We start from the raw sequence: 21,166 nt of genomic DNA on the forward strand, positions 1-21,166 counted from the left end.
ATCGCTTGAACCTGGGAGGCAGAGGTAGCAGAGAGCTGAGATGGCGCCAGTGCACTCCAGCCAGGGTGACAGAGTGAGACTACGTCTCAAAAAAACAAACAAAAAAAAATTAGGTTTAGCAAGCCACATGCAGTCTCTGCCATATATTCTTTCCTTTTTTAAAAAATGACACTTTAGAAGTGTAAAACCCATTCTGGGGCTCAGGGTGACCAAATCTGTTTACTGATCCCTGATAAGAGGTCACCTTCTTTGAGCAAAATAGTTAAGATTACAAATCAAAAACAAAAAAATTAGGTATTAAAAACAAACATGATTGCACTACAGATCAGTAAAGAACTGGTATGAGGACAGCTGGGGAAAAAACAGTTGGACTCTCTACATCACACTGGAAAATTTTAAACAGAGAAGTCAAATGATACAACTTACAAATAAACTTCCAAGTTAGCTGACTTCAGATTTCAACTACCTGCTAGGAGTGAATTCAGGAGAGCATGGAAATAAGATGATTCAGGGAATCACATCTGGATTTTTCTCACACTAGATAACATACTTCCTGGAGCATGTGGAAGAAAAAAATGAAAGCAAGAGTCAGTGGACAGCACAGAGCAGAGATTCTCAAACTTTATTATATAGTGAAACTACCTGGAGGGATTCTTGAAAAACAAACTTGCTGAGCCCCACCACCTTACTCCCTTCACCCCAATATTCCAATTCAGCAGATCAGATGGCACTGAGATGAGGTTTGAGAATTTACATTTCCAACAAGTTTGCAGATGATGCAGCAGGTCAAGGATCATAGTTGAGAACCACTGTCTTAGAGATGATGTCTTTTATTCTTTTTTTTTTTTCTTTTGAGACGGAGTCTCACTTTGTCGCCAAGGCTGGAGTGAAGTGGCGTGATCTCGGCTCACTGCAACATCCACCTCCCAGATTCAAGCAATTCTCCTGCCTCAGCCTCCCGAGTAGCTGGGATTACAGGTGTGCGCTACCACACCTGGCTAATTTTGGTATTTTTAGCAGAGATAGGGCTTCCATGTTGGTCAGGCTGGCTTCAAACTCCTGACCTCATGATCCACCCGCCTCGACCTCCTAAAGTGCTGGGATTACAGGTGTGAGCCACCGTGCCCAGCCAATGTCTTTTATTCTTAAATCACCATTTAATTTTGTCTCAAGCCAATAATGGCCAAGGAAGAAATTCATCTATTAAGAAATCCAGCCAGGAAATCAAGCCGGGTGGATCGCTTGAGGCCAGGAGTTTGAGACCAGCCTGGTTAACATAGTGAGACCTCCAACTCTACAAAAAAATTTTTAAAAGCCAGGCAAGTGGCATGCGCCTGTAGTCCCAGCTACTCAGGAGGCTGAGGTGGGAGAATTGCTTGAGCCTGGAAGGTCAAGGCTGCCGTGAGCCATGATCGTGCCACCGCACTCAGCCTGGGTGACAGAAATCCATGGCCTGAATTCAGTGCATAGCCTGGTTTCTACCAGCCTTTCTCAACTGGGGTCTGTAAGAGAATACAAGTCTCTTAATGAAAGTGACTTGACTTTTTCTCAGTTCTCCCAAGAATTGTACAGAGTATGTATGTACATTGTACATGTCATCCATAGAGAGGAAGTAAGGTATACAATGGATGCCAAAGCATTGGGGTTTTAATTTTCTATCTACACTGAGACACTGCAAAAATGTATTCAAGATGACTTGTCAAGTCTTTAAAGTCTTTCTTAGTCAAGTCTTTAAAGAAAGGCCCTGATAGTAAACTAAACATACTCTGCCTCAGAACCTACCTTTTACCACACAAGTTAGTGCTTTCAAAATGTAGCATTAAAACAAGAAACATGATGTATTAATACTGTGCCTCAGGCATGGTATTAAAAATTAATGGGGTACTTGGGACCACTACTTTCACCATTTTTATATACATCACAGTAATGTCCTGAATCCTCTGTGCCTTTCTTTTTTAAAAAAAGTAGAAAGCAGGACTTCATTTTTATTCTAACTCACAAACCTAGCAAATACTAACAAGATAATACACTCAACCTCTAAGACGAGATCTAATATTAGGATTCTGTAATGAGGTCACATTGTTACAAACTACGGTAACTGAAAACTTTAAAGCTCTCTGAGATCTGAGTAGAAAAACAAAGGGGGGATCATGGCAGAGAGAAGGCAGGACTAGACTGCAGCTCCCACTCTTGACAGAGCAGTGTGTGGAGTCTTGCATCGTAAACTCTTGCTCCAGAGCGACAGCAGGAATAAATCAGGAAAGCCAAGAGAACCCACAGACCTTCTGAAGGAAGCAAATTGCTCCTGCAGGACCCAGGATACACTCCAAATACTGTGCTAGCATCCATGACTGAGACCCATAGATGGTTTACATCACAGAACTCTGTGCAGACAACCCCCAGTACCAGCCCAAAGCCTGGTAGACCTGCTAAGTGGCTAAATCCAGAAGAGAGATAACAATCATTACAGCTTGGCTCTCAGGAAGCCACATCCCTAGGAAAAGGGGGACAATACTACATCAAGGGAACACACCGTGGGACAAAATAATCTGAACAACAGCCTTGAGTCCTACACTTTCCCTCTGATAGGCCCTACCCAAATGAGAAGAACCAGAAAACTAACACTGGTAATATGACAAAACATGGTTCTTTAACAGTCCCTCCAAAAAAATCACACTAGCTCACCAACAATGGATCCAAACCAAGAAGAAATCCCTGATTTACCTGAAAAAGAATTCAGAAGGTGAGTTATTAAGCTAATCAAGGAGGCACCAGAGAAAGGCAAAGCCCAATTTATAGGAAAAAAAAAAAAAAAGAAAGAAGAAATGAAGGGAGAAATCTTCAGTGACATAGACAGCATAAATAAAAAAATAAAGCTTCAGGAAACAATGAACACATTTATAGAAATGCAAAATGCTCTGGAAAGTCTCAGCAATAGAACTGAACACGCAGATCTTCAGCGCTCAAAGACAAGGTTTTGTAATTAACCCAATACAACAAAGGCAAATAAAAAAAATAAGAAAATATGAACAAAGCCCCCCAAAGGTCTAGGATTACATTAAATTACCAAACCTAAGAATAATTAGCATTCCTGAGGAAGAAGAAAAATCTAAAAGTTTGGAAAACATATTTGGGGGAATAATCGAAGAAAATTTCCCCAGCCTTGCTAGAGACCTAGACATCCAAATACAAGAAGCTCAAAGAACACCTGGGAAATTCATCACAAAAAGATCATCACCTAGGCACACTGTCATCAGGTTATCTAAAGTTAAGATGAAGGAAAGAATCTTATGAGCTGTGAGGCAAAAGCACCAGGTAACCTATAAAGGAAAACCTATCACGTTAACGGCAGATTTCTCGGCAGAAACCCTACAAGCTAGAAGGGACTGGAGCCCTATCTTCAGCCTCCTTAAACAAAACAATTATCAGCCAAGAATTTTGTATCCAGCAAAACTAAGCTTCATAAACGAAGGGAAGGTACAGTCTTTTTCAAGCAAACAAATGCTGAGAACTTGCCACTACCAAGCCAGCACTACAAAAACTGCTAAAAAGAGCTCCAAATCTTGACACAAATCCTGGAAACACATCAAATAATGCTCCCTGAGATCTTATCAAAATAATCAGCATGAATTATGCTTGTCAAGGGAATGAAGCAAAGCACATTACCAGATGTGCTATTTTTATTTGATGTGTTTTCTTCCCGAGGTTGAATGACCAACACTAAAAATATAACAGTTCATTAGCTGATTGTTACCTATAAATCATTCATACACAAATATTTGAGTTTCTCCTATCTACTAGGATCCGGGATAGGCACTGGATGTTAATCACGTTTACAGTTCCTCAAAACACATTGTATTTTGTACCAGGAAAAAGATTCCCTTTAAGTTGTGTTTGAAATGTATAAAGGTCAAATTTAGAAAACAAATTTTAAATCTTATGTTATTCATTTACTCAGCAAATATGTATAGATCACCCACCATATATTAGATATTTTATGAGGCTCTAGAGATTAAAAAAAGAAAAACATTTTGATATGATTGCACTTGCCCTCAATGATGAGTTTACAGTATGGTTGGGAAGAAAGAAAAATAGTTGCAATAATTATGCAGCTATAACTGTAGGAAGACAGGGAAGGAGCATCTAAAGGGGTAGGAGGGCACTAGATATAAAGGAAGGAAGCTGAGCTTGAGCTGAGACTTAAAGGACCTAGACAAGGTTATTACAAGGGGTAAACTATGAGGGGGAAAGCCAAAATAACAGACTCAATTACTTTTAAAACCCCTACAGAATGTGCATTTGGAAACTGATGAAATAAGATCTAAAGATGTAAGCAGAGACTAAACAACATGTCTCAAATTAAGCACTTTTCATTCTGATAATCAGAATCACTGAAAAAAAATTAACATGTTATAGAAAAATTACTCAGATTTGCATGTGGTGAACTGTCAAGGTGGGGTCAAACAGGACACAGACAAACCAGTTAGAAAGTTTTTCAATAAACCAAGTGAAAGATAAAGAGGACAGAATTAAGCCAGGGAAACGCATAGAAGGATGGATTTAGGAGATCAGTATACTTGGAAGACAGAATCAATGTGGAATAGGATTTAAAGAAGGAGAAAGCAGCAGGACACTCAAATTTCTGGCTTAGGAAATGTTGAAGAGTGGAGGACTCTATATGTATAGAGGGCATCAGGAAGAGGAATGATAATTCTGTTTTGGAAAACTTTAATTATGGGCTATCAAGTGGGATATATGGTTTTGGATTTCCTATCAGAAGTCTGGGCTGGAAATCTAGAATGTCATGTTATCACTTCATCACAGTTAAAACCATGGATGAACATAATATTCGTTTAAGTCAAATATACATAAGCCCATGGACCCTCTTCCTAAGAAAACAGACATACATACATATAAACAACATTTTGTACTCCATTTCAAAAGCTGCATGAATGCCCATTAATGCACTCTACTCCTAAAGGCCTCTTGGAAGTAGACAGTAGAGAATTAAGAACAGAGTTCTAAGAAAGTGATCCACAAATTGGTTGTCATATGGAAAGAGTGATATGACAAGAGAAAAGAAAGTTTCAAATGACATGATACAGTCCACTGTACTCAGCAACTCTGAGGTCCCAGATGACCAGCACACCTAGTTTCCAAAAATGGTAGAAGGTAAATCTCAGTGAATTAAAGGATAAATGCAAAGGGAGAAAATAGGGGAAAAAAAAAAAAAAAACCTACAAATGGGTACATGCTATTCTTTCAAGAAACTAAGAAAGAAAAGGAGAAAAAGCAGGAAATACTGAAATAATGTGGTTTAAGAGTTTCTGAAAATACAGAATTGAGTTGATCATGATTCTATCACAATCAGGGGAGAACAAAGACAGAAGGAAAAGTTGAGCAATCAGGAGAAAGACTATGACTGATGGAGTAGAGTCTCTGAGAATGCAGGCGAGAATGACAACAAAAGCACAGGTCTAGAGAGACTTGGATAGATGAAGGAGTATGGAAGGAAGGATGAGTGGAAGTGAATATAGCTATAACATGGTTAAGCAGAGGGTGAATGAGGACAGAAAAACATGGTAAAAGGGAGTTCCACCAAAATGACTCCTATTTTATTTGAGATATGCTGAGACTGTTCAAACAGGTGATGAGATGGGATTTTTTCTATTACAGAGACAAAAGTCTGAACTTACCACCCACAATAACAGAAGAAATATTTTTCAGGTAGCAATGAATGCTCAGCTCATACTGCAAACAATTTAAGGTGGCAATAATCTGGCATAGGAACAAAGGTTGGTGTGAACCAGGGTTAAGGTTTTGTAACACAGGGGTTGTGGGACAATGAAGCCTAAATGATGAGGGTTGTTAAGTGCTTAACTTTAGGCCTAGATGAAAGGAAAAAATGTTCAACTAGGAGGTCTTAAAGACAAATCATAACATTCATAGTTAAAATTTCTGGTAAGATCACAGTGAATAAGGATTAAGAAAAACTGGCCTACATAGCAATTTTTACCTTACTAATTTTTACTCCACATTTAATATGGTCCACTAAATGATAAATACATAAATGAAAAATTCTGTTAATAATAAATATTTAACGCCCCAGAACAAATATAATTTCTAAAGGATTGAAACCCTAAAAGCCTATTTCTCTTAGTCAGAAGTACTGGCTGTGGCTATCTGAACAAATCTTTAAATTGTTAAACGTAAGTACAGATAAAAAGAAAGTCTTGAAAATGTAACTGCCCTTTTTTACATTCCAAATAAGGAGAAAACTAATCTAATGGTAGCATATTTCCTTTTGCGAGATGATATTAACCAATAATTAGTGAGCTAGAATTCCAGTACACACTATTCTGAAGTACTACATATAAAAATTGTAACATTTATTCTTCTTAAACCAAACCTGTGTTTCTAAACTCTAAATGGTCTAACTGCTTGATAGCAACTTCAGGAAGATATAGTTACTGTATTTTTTCATTATAAACAAATGAGAAAATCTCCAAAACAGTCAAACTATATTTCCTAATAAGTTCAGTCAACAATTAGTTACTGGCAATTATAGATACTAGGGAATTATTAAAGGGACAAAAATAGTCAAAGTGATACAGTGCAGATTAAGGGATAAAACCACTGACATGAAGGAGCAGGTTGTAAATGGAGTAAAATTAGAATTTAAGATTTCAATCAACACTTAAAATACAATCTTGTACCCACAAACCCACACCTTGAAAAATGAACAGTGAATAAAGATTAAACAGTGAATAAGAATATTTATATTTTATTATGCCTTTTCTAAAAATTGAGTTGTGATATTGTTAATATTAGCAAGATGAGAACTCAGAAAATAGCCATCATCGACACATATATACAATCCTCCATTATGCCATTTCAAAAGGGGGTGATTTTTCATGGTAAATCCTAAAGATAATTTTAACCTTTTATCTCTTACTTGTATTAAACCTTATTACCATCAATCGGTTCATACAGCGGAGTCTAAGCACATTTTACTTTCTTGAATCTACCAAACACTGTAGGCCAAAAAAAGGAAGGTAGAGTCAGACAAAAACAATAATTACTAGAGATTCTGCTTACATTTCAGGTATTGAATACCTGCTCTAGAGTGAATGGGGGATGGGCACAAGAATCTTGCTCTTTTAGTCTGTTTCAATCACCACATGCATCTCAAAATGTGAGCATCTTGCTGCATTGCATGACTCTAGTTTTTAACACTTTTTCTCTTTTTTAAAAAAACATACAAGGTGGTGACCAAACACAGACCAACTTTTTCACTGGGAGTTCATCTAAAGAAGCTGTGATACATTCCAAGTCAGAATGAAAAACACGGCTGTGTAGGACATGCTGAGAGACAGCATGTTATGCCAACCTGATGTCCTCTTAAGGGATTCTCAAAGGTAATCTTAGCTATTCACAGTTTCCACCTAACAAGTTCACTTTAGATGCTAACTCATTCTTAAGCAAGAAGCAATCGCTCTTGAATAGTTCCCAGTCAAGTTAGGAAACACATCTGAAGCATGTAGAATAGAGAAAGCATGATAAAAATAATAAAATACATAAACACTTTTCACACAATACAAAATATATAATGGTTAAAAACAAAATTTAAAACAAAATGGGGCTCTTATTCTCTAACTTATCCTCTAACTAGGTTTCCCACCCAAAGGTGGGGGAAAAAAAATCCTGGACAGGCTCATAACTATAAAGCAGATTAGTCTTTATATTCAGAATACTCCCCCCAAAGTTGTGTTAATTTTACTTTTAGCACAGGATAAGGAAGGCTTTTCCTTTAAATGTCCCTGGGAAAACAAAAAAAATATTTTAGCACCAGATAAGGACAAGCATAGTCAAAAATTCCAGAACATCCCACAAAGATGAAACAAGCACACCCATTACTCTCAAGAAAACATGGAACAGACCCAGCACATATTAGGCAGTATATATTACAACTCTTCCCACAAAAGTCCAGTGGAAAAGGGCCTAGCACAGATTATGTCTGAAAGACAAATTCTCATTCCACCCTAATCCATAAGCCTCTGGAAGGCAGACTCAAGGAATTTATGCCTGCCCTCTTGTGAGAGTGGAAAAAACTCGAATTGTTTTTCCTCTGCTCTCACACCACAATTATCAACACAGAAGATGTCTGTGGCAAAATGTGTATGAGTTTCTCCCTACGCATCAAGCAAGCAATCATTTCTGCAGCAGACATCAGATGGGTGTTCTCCAATTCATTTCTGACACTATCTAGAAATACTGTCATATCCCACAGAATGAAGGCCCAGTCCCACAAGACTGCCCACCACTTCTGATGCCAATTACAAGTTCCAGACTTTTTTATCTGTACTTCTGACTGGCCAGCTATAAATTGGGGATTACATGACCCTCTCCTTGTGTTCGGTTAATTTGCTAGAGTGGTTCACAGAACTCAGGGAAACACGTTTACCAATTTATTATAAAGGATATTACAAAGGATACAGATGAAGAGATACACAGGATAGGGTAATTTATAAGGGAAGGGAATTTCCATGCAGAACTTCCAAGTATTTCCTAGGCATACCACCTCAAGGACTCTCCATATGTTCAGCTTTCAGAAGCTCTCTGAACCCTGTCATTTTGAGTTTTTATGGAGGCTTCACTACATAGGCATAATTGATTAAACCCCTTGGCCACTGGTGATCAACTTAATCTTCAGCCCCTCTCTCACCTCCCTAAGCAGTTAGGGGGTAGGGATGAAAGTCCCAACCTTCTAATAATTCCTTGATCTTTCTGGTAACCAGCTCCCATCCTGAAGCTACTAGGGGCAGCCAGCTAGCAAAGACAAAATTCTTAATCAATTTATTAGCATACAAAAAGGCAAAATGGGGCCTGTAATCCCAGCACTTTGGGAGGGCGACACAGGGAGACTGTTTGAGCCCAGGCGTTCCAGAGATACACAGGAGATCAATCAGATCAATGTGAAGACTGGAAAGCAACTGATTTCTATCTCAAAAGAAAAAGCTTTTTATTTATTTATTTTGAGGTAGAAACTGAGGTAGAACTGTGAACTTTATATTTAAACCAGATGTGCAAAAGAAAAACTTACTCTTCTGAACTGGCAAACCACTGGTACATATACTATCTTTTTGATCAAAGGCAGTATCAAATCATGCTGTTAAAGCAAGACCATCCGCTCCTCTTTCAATGCCAGTTACATATATACGTTGACAATAACTTTTTCTTTTAAAAGCTTTGGTCAACTACACATTCATGGTATGAGAAAGAACTCTAGTCAAGATTCTCTCTTTAAGGAGGCTGCTGGATTATAGAAAGTTCATGAGCACAGAGATTGTCTCTCTCTTGCTCTCCTAGGTCTGGCCCAGCGTTTGACACATAGGAAGACTTGAATGAATGAATGAATGAATGAATGACAAAAAACTGTTAAGCAGGGATCAAGAAAGCTGAATCATGAAAAATTAATTTACTCATATAAGTAAGATTATTTAGCCTAAGCTTAACAGCATCTTTAAGGATCATTTTTCTCATGCAAAACTATTATAACCATCATTAAACCAGAGACGACATAAACTGGAGCACCATCCATGGTAAAACCGAAAGCTGAATTCTCAACTTCTGAGAACTCTGAGAATCAGAAAAAGGATTTCAATCTATGAAACATAAAATCCGGTGAGGAGAAAATGGCTATCAGTCTAACCTAACTTAGGGAAAGAAAGAAAACGTAACTATGAGTTTGAATGCACAAGTGACAACACATCAAACTTTTACCAAACCCTAGAATTATGCTTCTTTTAAACCAAAGAATAGCAAATACCATTAGCACACTGCATTCCACGAATAATTTATAAGAAAACTATTTGAAATAACTGCCCATTACTCACAAAACCTCCCTAGCAACCACATACACATTTATTTATTTCAAAATGACATTCTAGGCTCCTTGATTGCGAAATTCACCCACAATCCACCACGGTCAGCTACCTATTTACTTTTCAGTGTTGGGGGAAAAATACGAGGAAGATTTCTTTCTCAAAATCTACGTGAAAAAAAACTTAGTTACCAAGGCTTTGTAACAGAAAAAAAGAAAGAAAACAAATTGCCCATGCATGGGACAGGAAAAAACACCTCATCTGGTCACGTTGTGGCTTAACACCTAGACAATACGCGGCTTAGGTTAAGTTTTCTATCCCCTACCCCACCTACAAACTCTAGGAATGGGCGGTATTGTTGCCAGACACCGGACTCGACCTCAAACCACCGAAAAGGATGACAGGTCTGGACTTGCCCCGGAGGCAGGAAGAGAATCTCTCGGCGGGTCGTGTAGCCCGCCCCGCCGTCCCCTCCCGCCAGCTCCCCTGGCCGCGGCTACCCTTCTCGTCCTCCCACCACCACTTCCTCACCTCTCGGCCCGGCTTACGCGTTTCCCATCACTCTGTCAGCTCCTGCCACCGCGCCTCCTTCCCTTTCGGTTTTACTTTAACTTCCCACGCCGGGTGAGGTGCTAAGGACAGGGCCAAAGATGCGGGCGGGCAGCTGTACCGCCGCGCCCCGTCAGCCCTCCACGCCGCGCTTGCCGGGGTCGCGCCCAGTCACAGGGAACTGCGTGCGAGGACCATCAGCCAGACAGACAGACGCACCGACCCAGCGAGGAGGGACAGAGTGGAGCGGGCGCCGGCCTACACGTCACCGCCCCGCTGCAGCGCCAACGTCGGCACGTCGACTCGTCGACTCCGGGTCCTCCGCCCCGCCCGCGTGCGCGCGCCGCCCCGCCTCCCGCCTCCAGCCTCTAGTCGGCTGGGCTCGGAGTAGCAGATGCGGAGAGTCCCGGCGGCGGCGAGGATGAGTCGCGAGGCCCAGGCAGGAGCGGCACGGAACGGTCTGCTTTACCCTGGCTGCTCGCGCCGGGCCAGGGCTGCCATCTCGACCTCTCTGTGAGTTTTTCCCCTGCATTTACTTCAGGCTGCCGCCCTTCTCCGTAAGGTAAATATGTGAAGGAAATAATTCCTATTAAAGGTAAAGGAAAGGAGTGCAATTTGAATGAAGAAACAGGTAGTTGCTATCGTCGTCTTCAGCCAAAGCTCTCTGGCTACTGGAAGTATACATGGTTCTCTGGTGTCAAGGCCTGTTTTCCATAAGCTTTCTGGATTCTCAGCTTAGTTCCCTCAAAGTGATCTCTGCAAATCGGTCCTTGGGTCAGAAGACCTCCGCCAAAAACAGAAAGCCCGAAGATTCCCTAACTCGATTGAAAAGATAGGAAGATACGAAGAAAAACTAACCTAAAGAACTATGTGGTTTATCTGCAAAGAGTTCTAGACTAAAAGCCAACAATGCAAAGATAGTATGAGTGAATGTGTTTGTTGTGGCTCTCCTCTGCCATTCCCCCTTCCTCATAAAGTAATGTGCCCCGATGCCTGGTAGAACTGTTTTGTAGAGGCAGCCAATAGTGATCCAGTTATTCTCTTTACTGGTCAGACCACCTCTGAAGTGCTGTGTCCAGCATTTGAAGAAGACCTCAATCAAGTTGGCATTCTATCAGGGATGAGCAAAATGATGAAGAGAACTCAAAAACAGGGCAAGTGAAGAAGTATTGATTAAACCTTCCAGGACTCACTTAGAAGAAAGAAAACTACTGGACTCTCTCCAAATATGAAGTGACCTGTCATGTGAAGTTGATTTGTTTCATGTGATGCAAACTTCAGGGAACAGATTTAAGATCCTGAAAAGAAGATGCCCTTGTAGCACCACCCAAAAAGAATTTCCTACCTTAGCATGTGTGAATACTTCAACAACAGAATTTTGCTTCAGGGAGATTCTGAAGCTCACTTAATAGGGACTTGGTACAGGGGAGCCACACATCAACAGAAGAATTAGTTGATGGTTTTGTTAAAGGTATTTCCAATCTTGAGATTGCATGTGTCTTTGGTCCTGGACTTCATAGAATTTACAAGTTAGTTCATGAGACAAGACAAATGCATCACAAAAATAAATAATGCAAGGAGGCCACGTGATAATGATAGGTGCTGATAAGTGCTAGGAATTCACATGGCAGATTATTCCCATCACAGTTCCAGAGACTTAAGGGAGAAGAGAGGAATCGAAAATATACTACCTAGAACTGCCCTATCCATTAGGGTAGCCACTAGCTAAATATGTCTGTTGACATTTGAAATGTGGCTTGTCCAAACTGAGACATGCAATGAGTTCAAAATGTATACCAGATTTCAAAGACTTAGAAAACAAATGTAAAATATTGTAATTCTTACATCGATTACATGTTGAAATTATATATAATGGATCAAATAAAATATGTTAAAATTAATTTCAACTTTATTTTTACTTTTTATGTGACTTATAGAAAATTTTATATGACATAGGTGGGCTTGCATCATATTTCTATTAAATAGTCCTGGTCTGGAAGGAAATTCAGTTAGCCCTCTGTATCCATGACTTCTGTATATGTCTCAACCAACTTTGGAACAAGCACAATTGGAAAATAAAAAAGAAGAATGGTTATGTCTGCACTGAACATGCATAGACTCTTTTTTTTCTTGTCATTATTTCCTAAACAATATGGGTATAACAACTGTTTACATAGCACTTCCCATTGTATTAGGTCTTATAAGTAACCTAGACATGGTTTAAAGTATATGGGACAATGTGCATAGGTTATATGCAAATACTATACCATTTTGTATAAGGACTTGAGCATCCTGGGGTTTTGGTATGTGGGAGTGTCCTGGAACCAATTCCCTGTGGACACTGAGGCATGACCTTACTTCACTGAACTCTTAAGAACTATTTTTGTCCTCTTTATAGTCCCTGGGGTTTCCTCAATTTTTTTTTCAAGAGATGGGGTCTTGCTGTATTGCGCAAGCTGAAGTGTACTGGCTATTCACAAGCATGATCATTGTGCACAACAGCCCTGAACTCCTGGGCTCAATGATTCTTCTGCTTCACCCTCCCAGGTAGTTAGGACTACAGGTACATGCCATCAAGCTCAGCTTCCCCAAATGTTAGTGGAAAGACAGCCTAATGAAAATGGGCCCTGATGACAAAGAGACTGTCCGGAAAGTATGCCATGAGCAAAGCCAAGGAACAAGACTATAACTGCATTCTAGATAATGAGTAACCTATTTATCTGTAATGGAACATTGTTAATAGAAGCTAGTGACAAAGCTAAAATGTAAACAAACTATAAGGAGGCACAATTTTAAATTTAAATAATTGAGTATAATAGGCAGTCAGTGTTTGGCGGTCACAAAATGGAATTGGGAGATTATTTTGGCAATATTGGGTAGGGTGGGTTGAAAGTAGTGTGTAGCTGAGAAACCAATTAAAACTCATTGCAGTGGGCTAGGCGCAGTGGCTCACACCTGTAATCCCAGTGCTTTGGGAAGCTGAGGCAGGAGGATCACTTAAAGCCAGAAGTTCAAAAGTAGCCTGGGCAATGTAGGAAGACCCCCATCTCTACAAATAATAGAAAAAAAAAAAAAATAGCCAGACTTGATGGAACACACCTGTAGTCTTAGTTACTAAGAAGACTGAATTGGGAGGCTCTCTTGAGGCCAGGAGTTTGAGGCTACAGTGAGCTATGATCATGCCATTTAGCTCCAGCCTGGGCAACAGAGCAAGACCCCATCTCTAATTGAAAAACAAAACAAAACTCCACATTGCATTTAAAAATGTATCATATGGCTGGGTGTGGTGGCTCACAGCTGTAATCCCAGCACTTTGGGAGGCTGAAGCAGGTGAATTGCTAGAGCCCAGGAGTTTGAGACTAGCCTGTGCAACATGACAAAACCCTTTCTCTACCAAAAAAAAAAAAAAAAAACTCTTTATATATGTATGAAAACTAGCTGAGTGTGGTGGCATGCACCCGTAGTCCCAGCTGCTCAGGAGGCTAAGGCAGAAGGATCACTTGAGCTGTGAGGTCAAGGCTATAGTGAGCCATGATCGCACCCCTGTACAGTAGCCTGGGTAACAGAGTGAAACACTGTCTTAAAAAAAAAAAAAAAGTATACCAAAAAAAGGCTCAATATTGGATTGATTTAAATAAATTGTAATACATGTCTAAATTTCGAGGCATTAAAAAAGCATAATCTGGCCGGGCGCGGTGGCTCAAGCCTGTAATCCCAGCACTTTGGGAGGCCGAGACGGGCGGATCACGAGGTCAGGAGATCAAGACCATCCTGGCTAACACAGTGAAACCCCGTCTCTACTAAAAATACAAAAAAACTAGCCAGGCGAAGTGGCGGGCGCCCGTAGTCCCAGCTACTCGGGAGGCTGAGGCAGGAGAATGGCGTGAACCCGGGAGGCGGAGCTTGCAGTGAGCTGAGATCCGGCCACTGCACTCCAGCCCCGGCGACAGAGTGAGACTCTGCCTCAAAAAAATATATATATATAAATAAATAAATAAATAAAAATAAAAAAAATAAAAAAGCATAATGTGAATCTGTATTGCTTGATACGGTAATATGTCTAAGATGTACAGTTGAAGGAAATAGCTTGCAACACAATCTATACATAATATGAACACATTTAGATAAAATTATATGTTTGTGTGTGTTTTATGTATATGTGTAACATGATCATTCTGCAAAGAGTGCCTTAAGTTATCTCAAAATTGTCTCAAGAACAGAAAATTTCAAGGTGGAAGTGTTTCCAAGATATTTTTTTGCAGCTCAACAAAATTATTCACGCTTTTGACTTTTTTCATTTCTATGTTTCATTATCCTTAGTATGTTAGCCTTTCGTTCTCAGACTTGTCACTTCGTGGGTTGTGAGGATGGGCTGCCAAGTTTCAGAACCATTTCCAGCCCATCAGTCTCTGGGTACCTCCTTCAGGATGTGTACCCATTAGGTCTGCCTAGCTCACCAGTGTGCCGTAGCCTCAGCTTCTAGGCCTTTCTTGTTGTATCTATTGTCAGTCACTTCTTCCCTGCCCTTTTTCACCCCTGCCTCATCCTGCAACACCGAGTCTTAAAATTCCATCTGTACTGCACTCCAGTGCAGTTCCTTCTCTGAAGTTGATGCTTAACCTTTGGGGAATGCTGATTAATAAAAGACTCAATTCTAAAATGTTTTCCTAATCTTTTAAATAAGTGATATTAGAAAAGAAAAAAGTTAGATTACTACCATGGCAGACACTGTTGTTTGCCTCCTCAAACACCATTTCTTCCCTCTTTCTTAACTAATAAGATGATTTTTTTTCAAGTACCAAACAACTCAAAAAATGTGAGCTTCTCCCAAAGTAATTTCATTTCCCTTTGAATAAGAATGTTGTAGAGGTGGTCATGTGGCAAAGGGACAATCAGCTTCAGAGAATCCTGCACTATGTTTTACCCAGGTTTCAAAATATATGCTTACAATATATAAACAATTTTCTTGAATTACTGTTCAAGATGGTGAACTCGGCATATCATTTGCCTACTATCCTTTCCTACACAGTACAGAAATAAAAATGAAGAAACAGAAAAAATGAAGAATAAGTAAAGGGGTAAAGATGAAGTGTGCCTGTATGCATGCACTCATGTGAGTAGAAAAAAGTAGATGATGTCAAGAAAAGCAAATGAAATTTCAAAAATACCTTGGGATACAAAGCAAATAGTAATGATTTGACCAAAACTATAGCCCAAAAAATATAGTGGAGAAGCTACACAGGATAGGACAGAAGTAAGAATAAGGGCTGAAAATGGGGATAAAATATGGCACAATTGAATCTATCACCACACACATTTCCCTTTCTCATCCATATACACTGAGAGGAAGCAAAAGATATTAATATCTGCATCTAGACAAAAACAAAGACCAAAACTGACCCCCCCAAATCTTCTCCAAATTAATTGAATAAATAGTACAGAAAAGTGAAAACTTTTTGGTTGATGACACAGAGGAAAAACATTCTCATTCTAGCATTCAGGGCCAACATCCTGAGAACAAGCTAATTGCTTACTCGTCTAAAGTGAAACTTCGTATTTAGCATTCCTGGCCCTGTCCTACCTAACCCAGCCACATATTCACAATTCCTACACAGGAGAGAGAGAAAACTGTCAGACCTCTTACCTACAAAAAGAAAAGGAAAACTACATCAACTACCGATTATATATATATACACATACATATATATGAACAATGAAGAATTAATAGGCAAATGAGGAAAATGAGCATCATGAGAGAAAAATACAAAGAAAAACATAGAAAAACTAACTCTAAAGAAGGCAAGGAAGCATAAATAAAAGATTTTAAAGGAGCACCCCACTTAATATGGAATTCAGAACATATTATATCTACAAGATATGAACAAGATACTTTGAAAAAGGAGCAACGATAGAGCAAAAAGAGCTACCAGACATTAAAAATATGTTAACTTAAAAACTCAAGAGAAGTACTGGAGATTAAATCAAAGAAGTCTTGTAAGAATATAGTATACATAGCAGAGAGAAAATAAGAAAGAAAACATAAGAATGTCATGGAGAGCCAATCCAATAGGCTTAACATTCAACCAGTAGATGAGAAAGATTTAAAAAAAAAAAAAAAAGGCGGGGGGAGTGAGAAAAGTATACGATTTTTTTAGAGCAGAGAAGAAAACTTTTCAGATTTGAGTAGACTCGGGGTATTGAAAAATAGATTTTAAAAGACTCATACCTGGAGACATTATCATGTAATGCCACAAATAAAAATTATGAAGAAGAAATCCCCAAAGTTCCTAAACATAAAAGACATATTATCAACAAAGGAATAGGGACAGGTGCTATCAGCATCACTGCATATCTGAAGACAATGACAGAATATTTCAAAATTGTAACTGTAAATGTTTTGCAGTCTACAAGTCTGTACTCATTCAAATTATCAGTTAACTGTGAGAGTAAAATAAAGATATTTTCAGAATAACAAGGATGTAGAATATTTTTCTCCTGGGTGATCTTTTGGAAACTCACTAGGCCATATAATCCAACAAAATGAGGACAAAAATTTATGCTGATGCTAGAGAAAGGTAAGGACAAATCTCTGCAAGATGGCTGTGCAGCAAGTCTAGAGAGCACGCAGTATACATTGGAGAAGAGCATGGAGGATTCAAGAAGTGAGGTCACATAAGAGAAAAAAAAAGAAAGAATTCAGTAGACTAGATGGTAAGACAGGAGATTTGAAAAACAAAAAAATGAAACTGTGGTGTATATATATATGATGGGATACTGCTCAGCCATATAAAGGAATGAATTAATGACATTCACAGCAACCTGGATGAAATTGAAGACTATTATTCTAAGTGAAGTAACTCAAGAATGGAAAACCAAACATCATATGTTCACAACTCGTAAGTGAGAGGTAAGCTATTACGATGTAAAGGCATAAGAATGACACAGTGGACTTTGGGGACTCGGGGAAAGGGTGGGAAGTGGGTGAGGAATAAAAGACTACTAATTGGGTGGGGTATATACTGCTCAGGTGATGTGTGCACCAAAATCTCACACATCACCAGTAAAGAACTTACTCATGTAACCAAACACCACCTGTGCCCCAATAACCTATGAAAAGAAAAAAAATTTAAAATAATGATAATCAAAATTTTAAAAAAGGAAAACAAAAAAATGAAGATATAGTAAATCAAATAGTGCCAGAATAAAAGGGAGGAAAGAGTAGTTCCTCAGAAGAACTTTTTTAAAAATATTACCATAAAAGTGTAAAAAACAGTACATATCCAGGAAAATTAGTACTGAGAGGAAGAAAGAGAGCCAATGAAGGAGAAAAAGGAAGAATGGCTAAAGAGTTATGAGATAAACAGAGTATATTTTTAAAATTTTCTTCAAGTCATCAAGGTAATTACTGCTTCAAAGTTAAGGAGGGTGAAGATTGAGTAAATGTCTTTGGAAATATAAGTGATTGATGATTTGAAGCAATTTAGTAACATGGTAGGGATGGAATTAGATGTCAAGTGTAAGAGAGTAAATGAGAAGTGAGAAAGTGAAAACAGTGATGATAATTGTTTTTGTCTAATAAATGAATGAAAAAAGCAGGGCAATACATGGAGGAAATATCAAGGTCCAGAAAAAAACTTGTTATCTGCCTGTTGTTTTTAGGATAGAAAGAAAAACATATAAATAGAAGGAAAGAACCTGTAAGAAGTGAGTCAAGTAAGGAAATAATAAGGTAAAGGCAGACAAGGATATATTCAAGGATGTGGGTGAAGCTATTAACCTTGGTAGAGAGTAGTTTTCCTGGGAGACAGGAGGGAAGAAGTAGGGGATGTTTGAAAATATATACAGGAAACATTTAATGTGTTGAGGAATGTATAACTTTACAATTTTGAAGTGAATATGCACTATGAAAGCCATATTTCTTTTGGTGTCCTTGAAATTATGAATTGTTCATTGCAAAAATATTTTAAACTACTTCCAATAAGGTAGTGAGATATTAAATTTTGATAAAATATTATAAAATTCAGACAAAATCCAATTTCAAGAATGCAGTCATAGATTAGTTTGTAAAAGCAACACCATTCTCAGTCAATATAAACATGAAATAAAAACTACAAGTCACAGTTGTCACTGGCAAATTTAACTTAGTATCCAATTGGTTCCCTAAATGCCAGGTGATACCCCATGATAAATGTGGGTATGCCCATGAATATATGTTAGTGTGTGTGTATGGGACTTGGAGAAAAGAAAATTGGAAGTAATTAGCTTCAAAACTAATGATTTTTATCTAGCCTTTAATATCTGAAACTAGATTTGACTTTCTTATACAAGCAAATAATCCACCAAAGTTTGGGGCTGAAATATATTTATCCTTAAAGCATTGTGTGAAAAGGGAAGAATCATTCCTTGCCAACTCTTGCCTTCCTATCATTCCTCCAAGAGATAAGTTAGGATATTGGTAAGACTGTATTTAATGAGACCCCAAACCAACAACTTAATAGAGTTTTCTTCTCATATAATAGGTTAGTTATGGGTAATCCTGAAATCGTGTAGTTGCTTTCTCAATTTAGTCATCCTGGGAAGAGAGTACCTTCTTGTCACTTTGCCATTTATAGAGTGTTGTTTTTATCTAATAGTTCAAAATGGCCCACAGTCATGATCATATATCATATATATTTCAAGCAGCAGTCTAAAGGAAGAGGAGAAGAAAAGGACATACCTTTGGGAACATGAGTTGAAAGTACACCTATCGAGGAGGAGCTGCGTGCTGCTGGTCTGTTGCAGCCACTGCTCTCGCTGCAGTCAGTCAGGCTGCGCCCACTTCTTCAGGGCCCAGTCCCTCGGACCCATCGCCCCTTCTAGATCCTACTGCGGTCTCGGATATTGCCGGGAAAATGTCTGATGAATTTTCTTTGGCAGATGCACTACCTGAACGTTCCCCTGCCAAAACCTCTGCTGTGAGCAATACAAAACCTGGCCAACCTCCTCAAGGCTGACCAGGCTCCAACCCTTGGAATAATCCGAGTGCTGCACCTTCGGTGCCATCTGGACTCGCACCAAGTGCAACACCCTCCACTGTGCCTTTTGGACCAGCATCAACAGGAATGTATCCCTCCGTGCCTCCCACCAGACTACCTCCAGGACCACCAGCACCCTTTCCTCCTTCTGGACCGTCATCCCCCCAACCTGGTGGTCCTTATCCAGTCCCAATTGTGCCAGGCCCTGGCCCCAGAGGGCCATATCCTACACCAAATATGCCCTTTCCAGAGCTACCCAGACCATGTGGTGCACCCACAGATCCAGCTGCAGCTGGTCCTTTAGGTCCATGGGGATCCGTGTCTTCTGGACCTTGGGCGCCAGGAGTGGGAGGGCAGTATTCTACCCCTAATATGCCATATCCATCTCCAGGGCCATATCCTGCTCCTCCTCCTCCCCAAGTCCCTGGGGCAGCATAACCTGTTCCATGGGGCACCGTTCCACCAGGAGCCTGGGGACCACCAGTACCATATCCTGCCCCTACAGAATAGTATCCCACACCAGGATGCTATCCTACTCCCAGTAATCCTTTCCAAGTGCCTTCAGGACCTTCCGGTGCTCCACTGATGCCTGGTGGCCCCCATTCTTACCACTGAGTTAACAATGGACGAAGAGATGACGCTTTGCTTTTTGAAGTACTTATACATGCACATGAATGCATATATAAAAAGTGCTGGTTTCACTATTAGAGGGCATTCATGAAAGAACAAATCTTGTGCCTCTCAGAGAAGATAACTGCCTCTTGTACTTGGATGTGTAGTACATCATATGTATACAATCAGATAAAAGCATAGAAGTAAATCATTCAGGTGTGATTTTTTACTTGGTTTTCATGGAAAGTTAAAGTATATTGAATAGCTCTTTGACAGAACTTGTTTAAACTATGAAACTACACACTTAAAAATCTAAGATGTGGATTATTGTTAGAATCTGCAACTTCATTGACAAATTATTTCAAGTATTTTTCTATAATCACCTTCCCCTTCTAAATAAATAAACTTTGAGAATAACCCATCATAATCCAAAGAAATGATGCCTCAACATTTTTGCACTGCTCTGTTGGACAAATTCACCTGGTCCTCTTGAGATTGTATTTTGGATATACATTTTTAAACTGTCAGTAATTATTGTCAGATGTGGAGTTCAATAGTCAGCCAGTGTTCATTTTTATCCTTGAGCTTTTAGTAAAAACTTCCTGGTTTTATTTTTAGTCATTGGGGCATACAGCACTAAAGTCTGCTATTTATGGAAACTAACTTTTTTGTTTTTAATCCAGGTAAACATGTATGTAAATTAAATTTTTAGATAATTGATTAAAAAAAAAAGTACACCTATCACTTACAGTCACATTTTATTTACCAGACTTAAGTCACATGGTCACACCCAGTTGCAAGGAAAGCTAGAACATACAGTCCTCGTTTTAGGCAACTATATACTCAGTTAAAAAGCATGGGTTCTATTACTGTAAGAGATAAAGAGATACTTAGAGATAAATGTTTCACCCATAAAGCTTTTCCTCAATTAAAGCAAACATACCGGTATCAAGCAGATAAGGGTAGCCTCTCTTCAGTTCTTATAAGAACTGAACCTCAGGGAACAGAATGGAATGGAATGTCAATAACTTTTATCTCTTTCAAGCATATGAATATTTAGCTAGTAGAAGATGGTAAAATAAAATGCTGGATATTAATTATTTTAAA

General features: G+C 39.1%; 1 protein-coding gene and 1 pseudogene across 3 annotated transcripts in view; one reads left to right on the plus strand and one right to left on the minus strand.

Annotated features, from left to right (window-relative positions):
• Window positions 1–10,714, minus strand: part of ASCC3 (activating signal cointegrator 1 complex subunit 3) — a 392,749-nt gene extending 382,035 nt beyond the window's left edge. For 2 of the 3 annotated variants that reach the window (XM_033234693.1, XM_033234695.1), the window contains exon 1: window positions 10,416–10,714. The gene's annotated coding sequence lies outside the window, so the exon portion shown is untranslated. Of the gene's footprint in view, window positions 1–426; window positions 554–10,415 lie in introns of all 3 variants that reach the window. The other variant, XM_033234694.1, reaches the window with a different exon arrangement.
• Window positions 10,715–10,831: 117 nt separating this feature from the next.
• On the plus strand, window positions 10,832–20,189 carry LOC117097131 (annotated as a pseudogene).
• The last annotated feature ends 977 nt before the right edge of the window (window positions 20,190–21,166 follow it).

Source organism: Trachypithecus francoisi, unplaced genomic scaffold (assembly GCF_009764315.1).
Source record: "Trachypithecus francoisi isolate TF-2019V2 unplaced genomic scaffold, Tfra_2.0 Lachesis_group15, whole genome shotgun sequence".
Taxonomy (NCBI): domain Eukaryota; kingdom Metazoa; phylum Chordata; class Mammalia; order Primates; family Cercopithecidae; genus Trachypithecus; species Trachypithecus francoisi.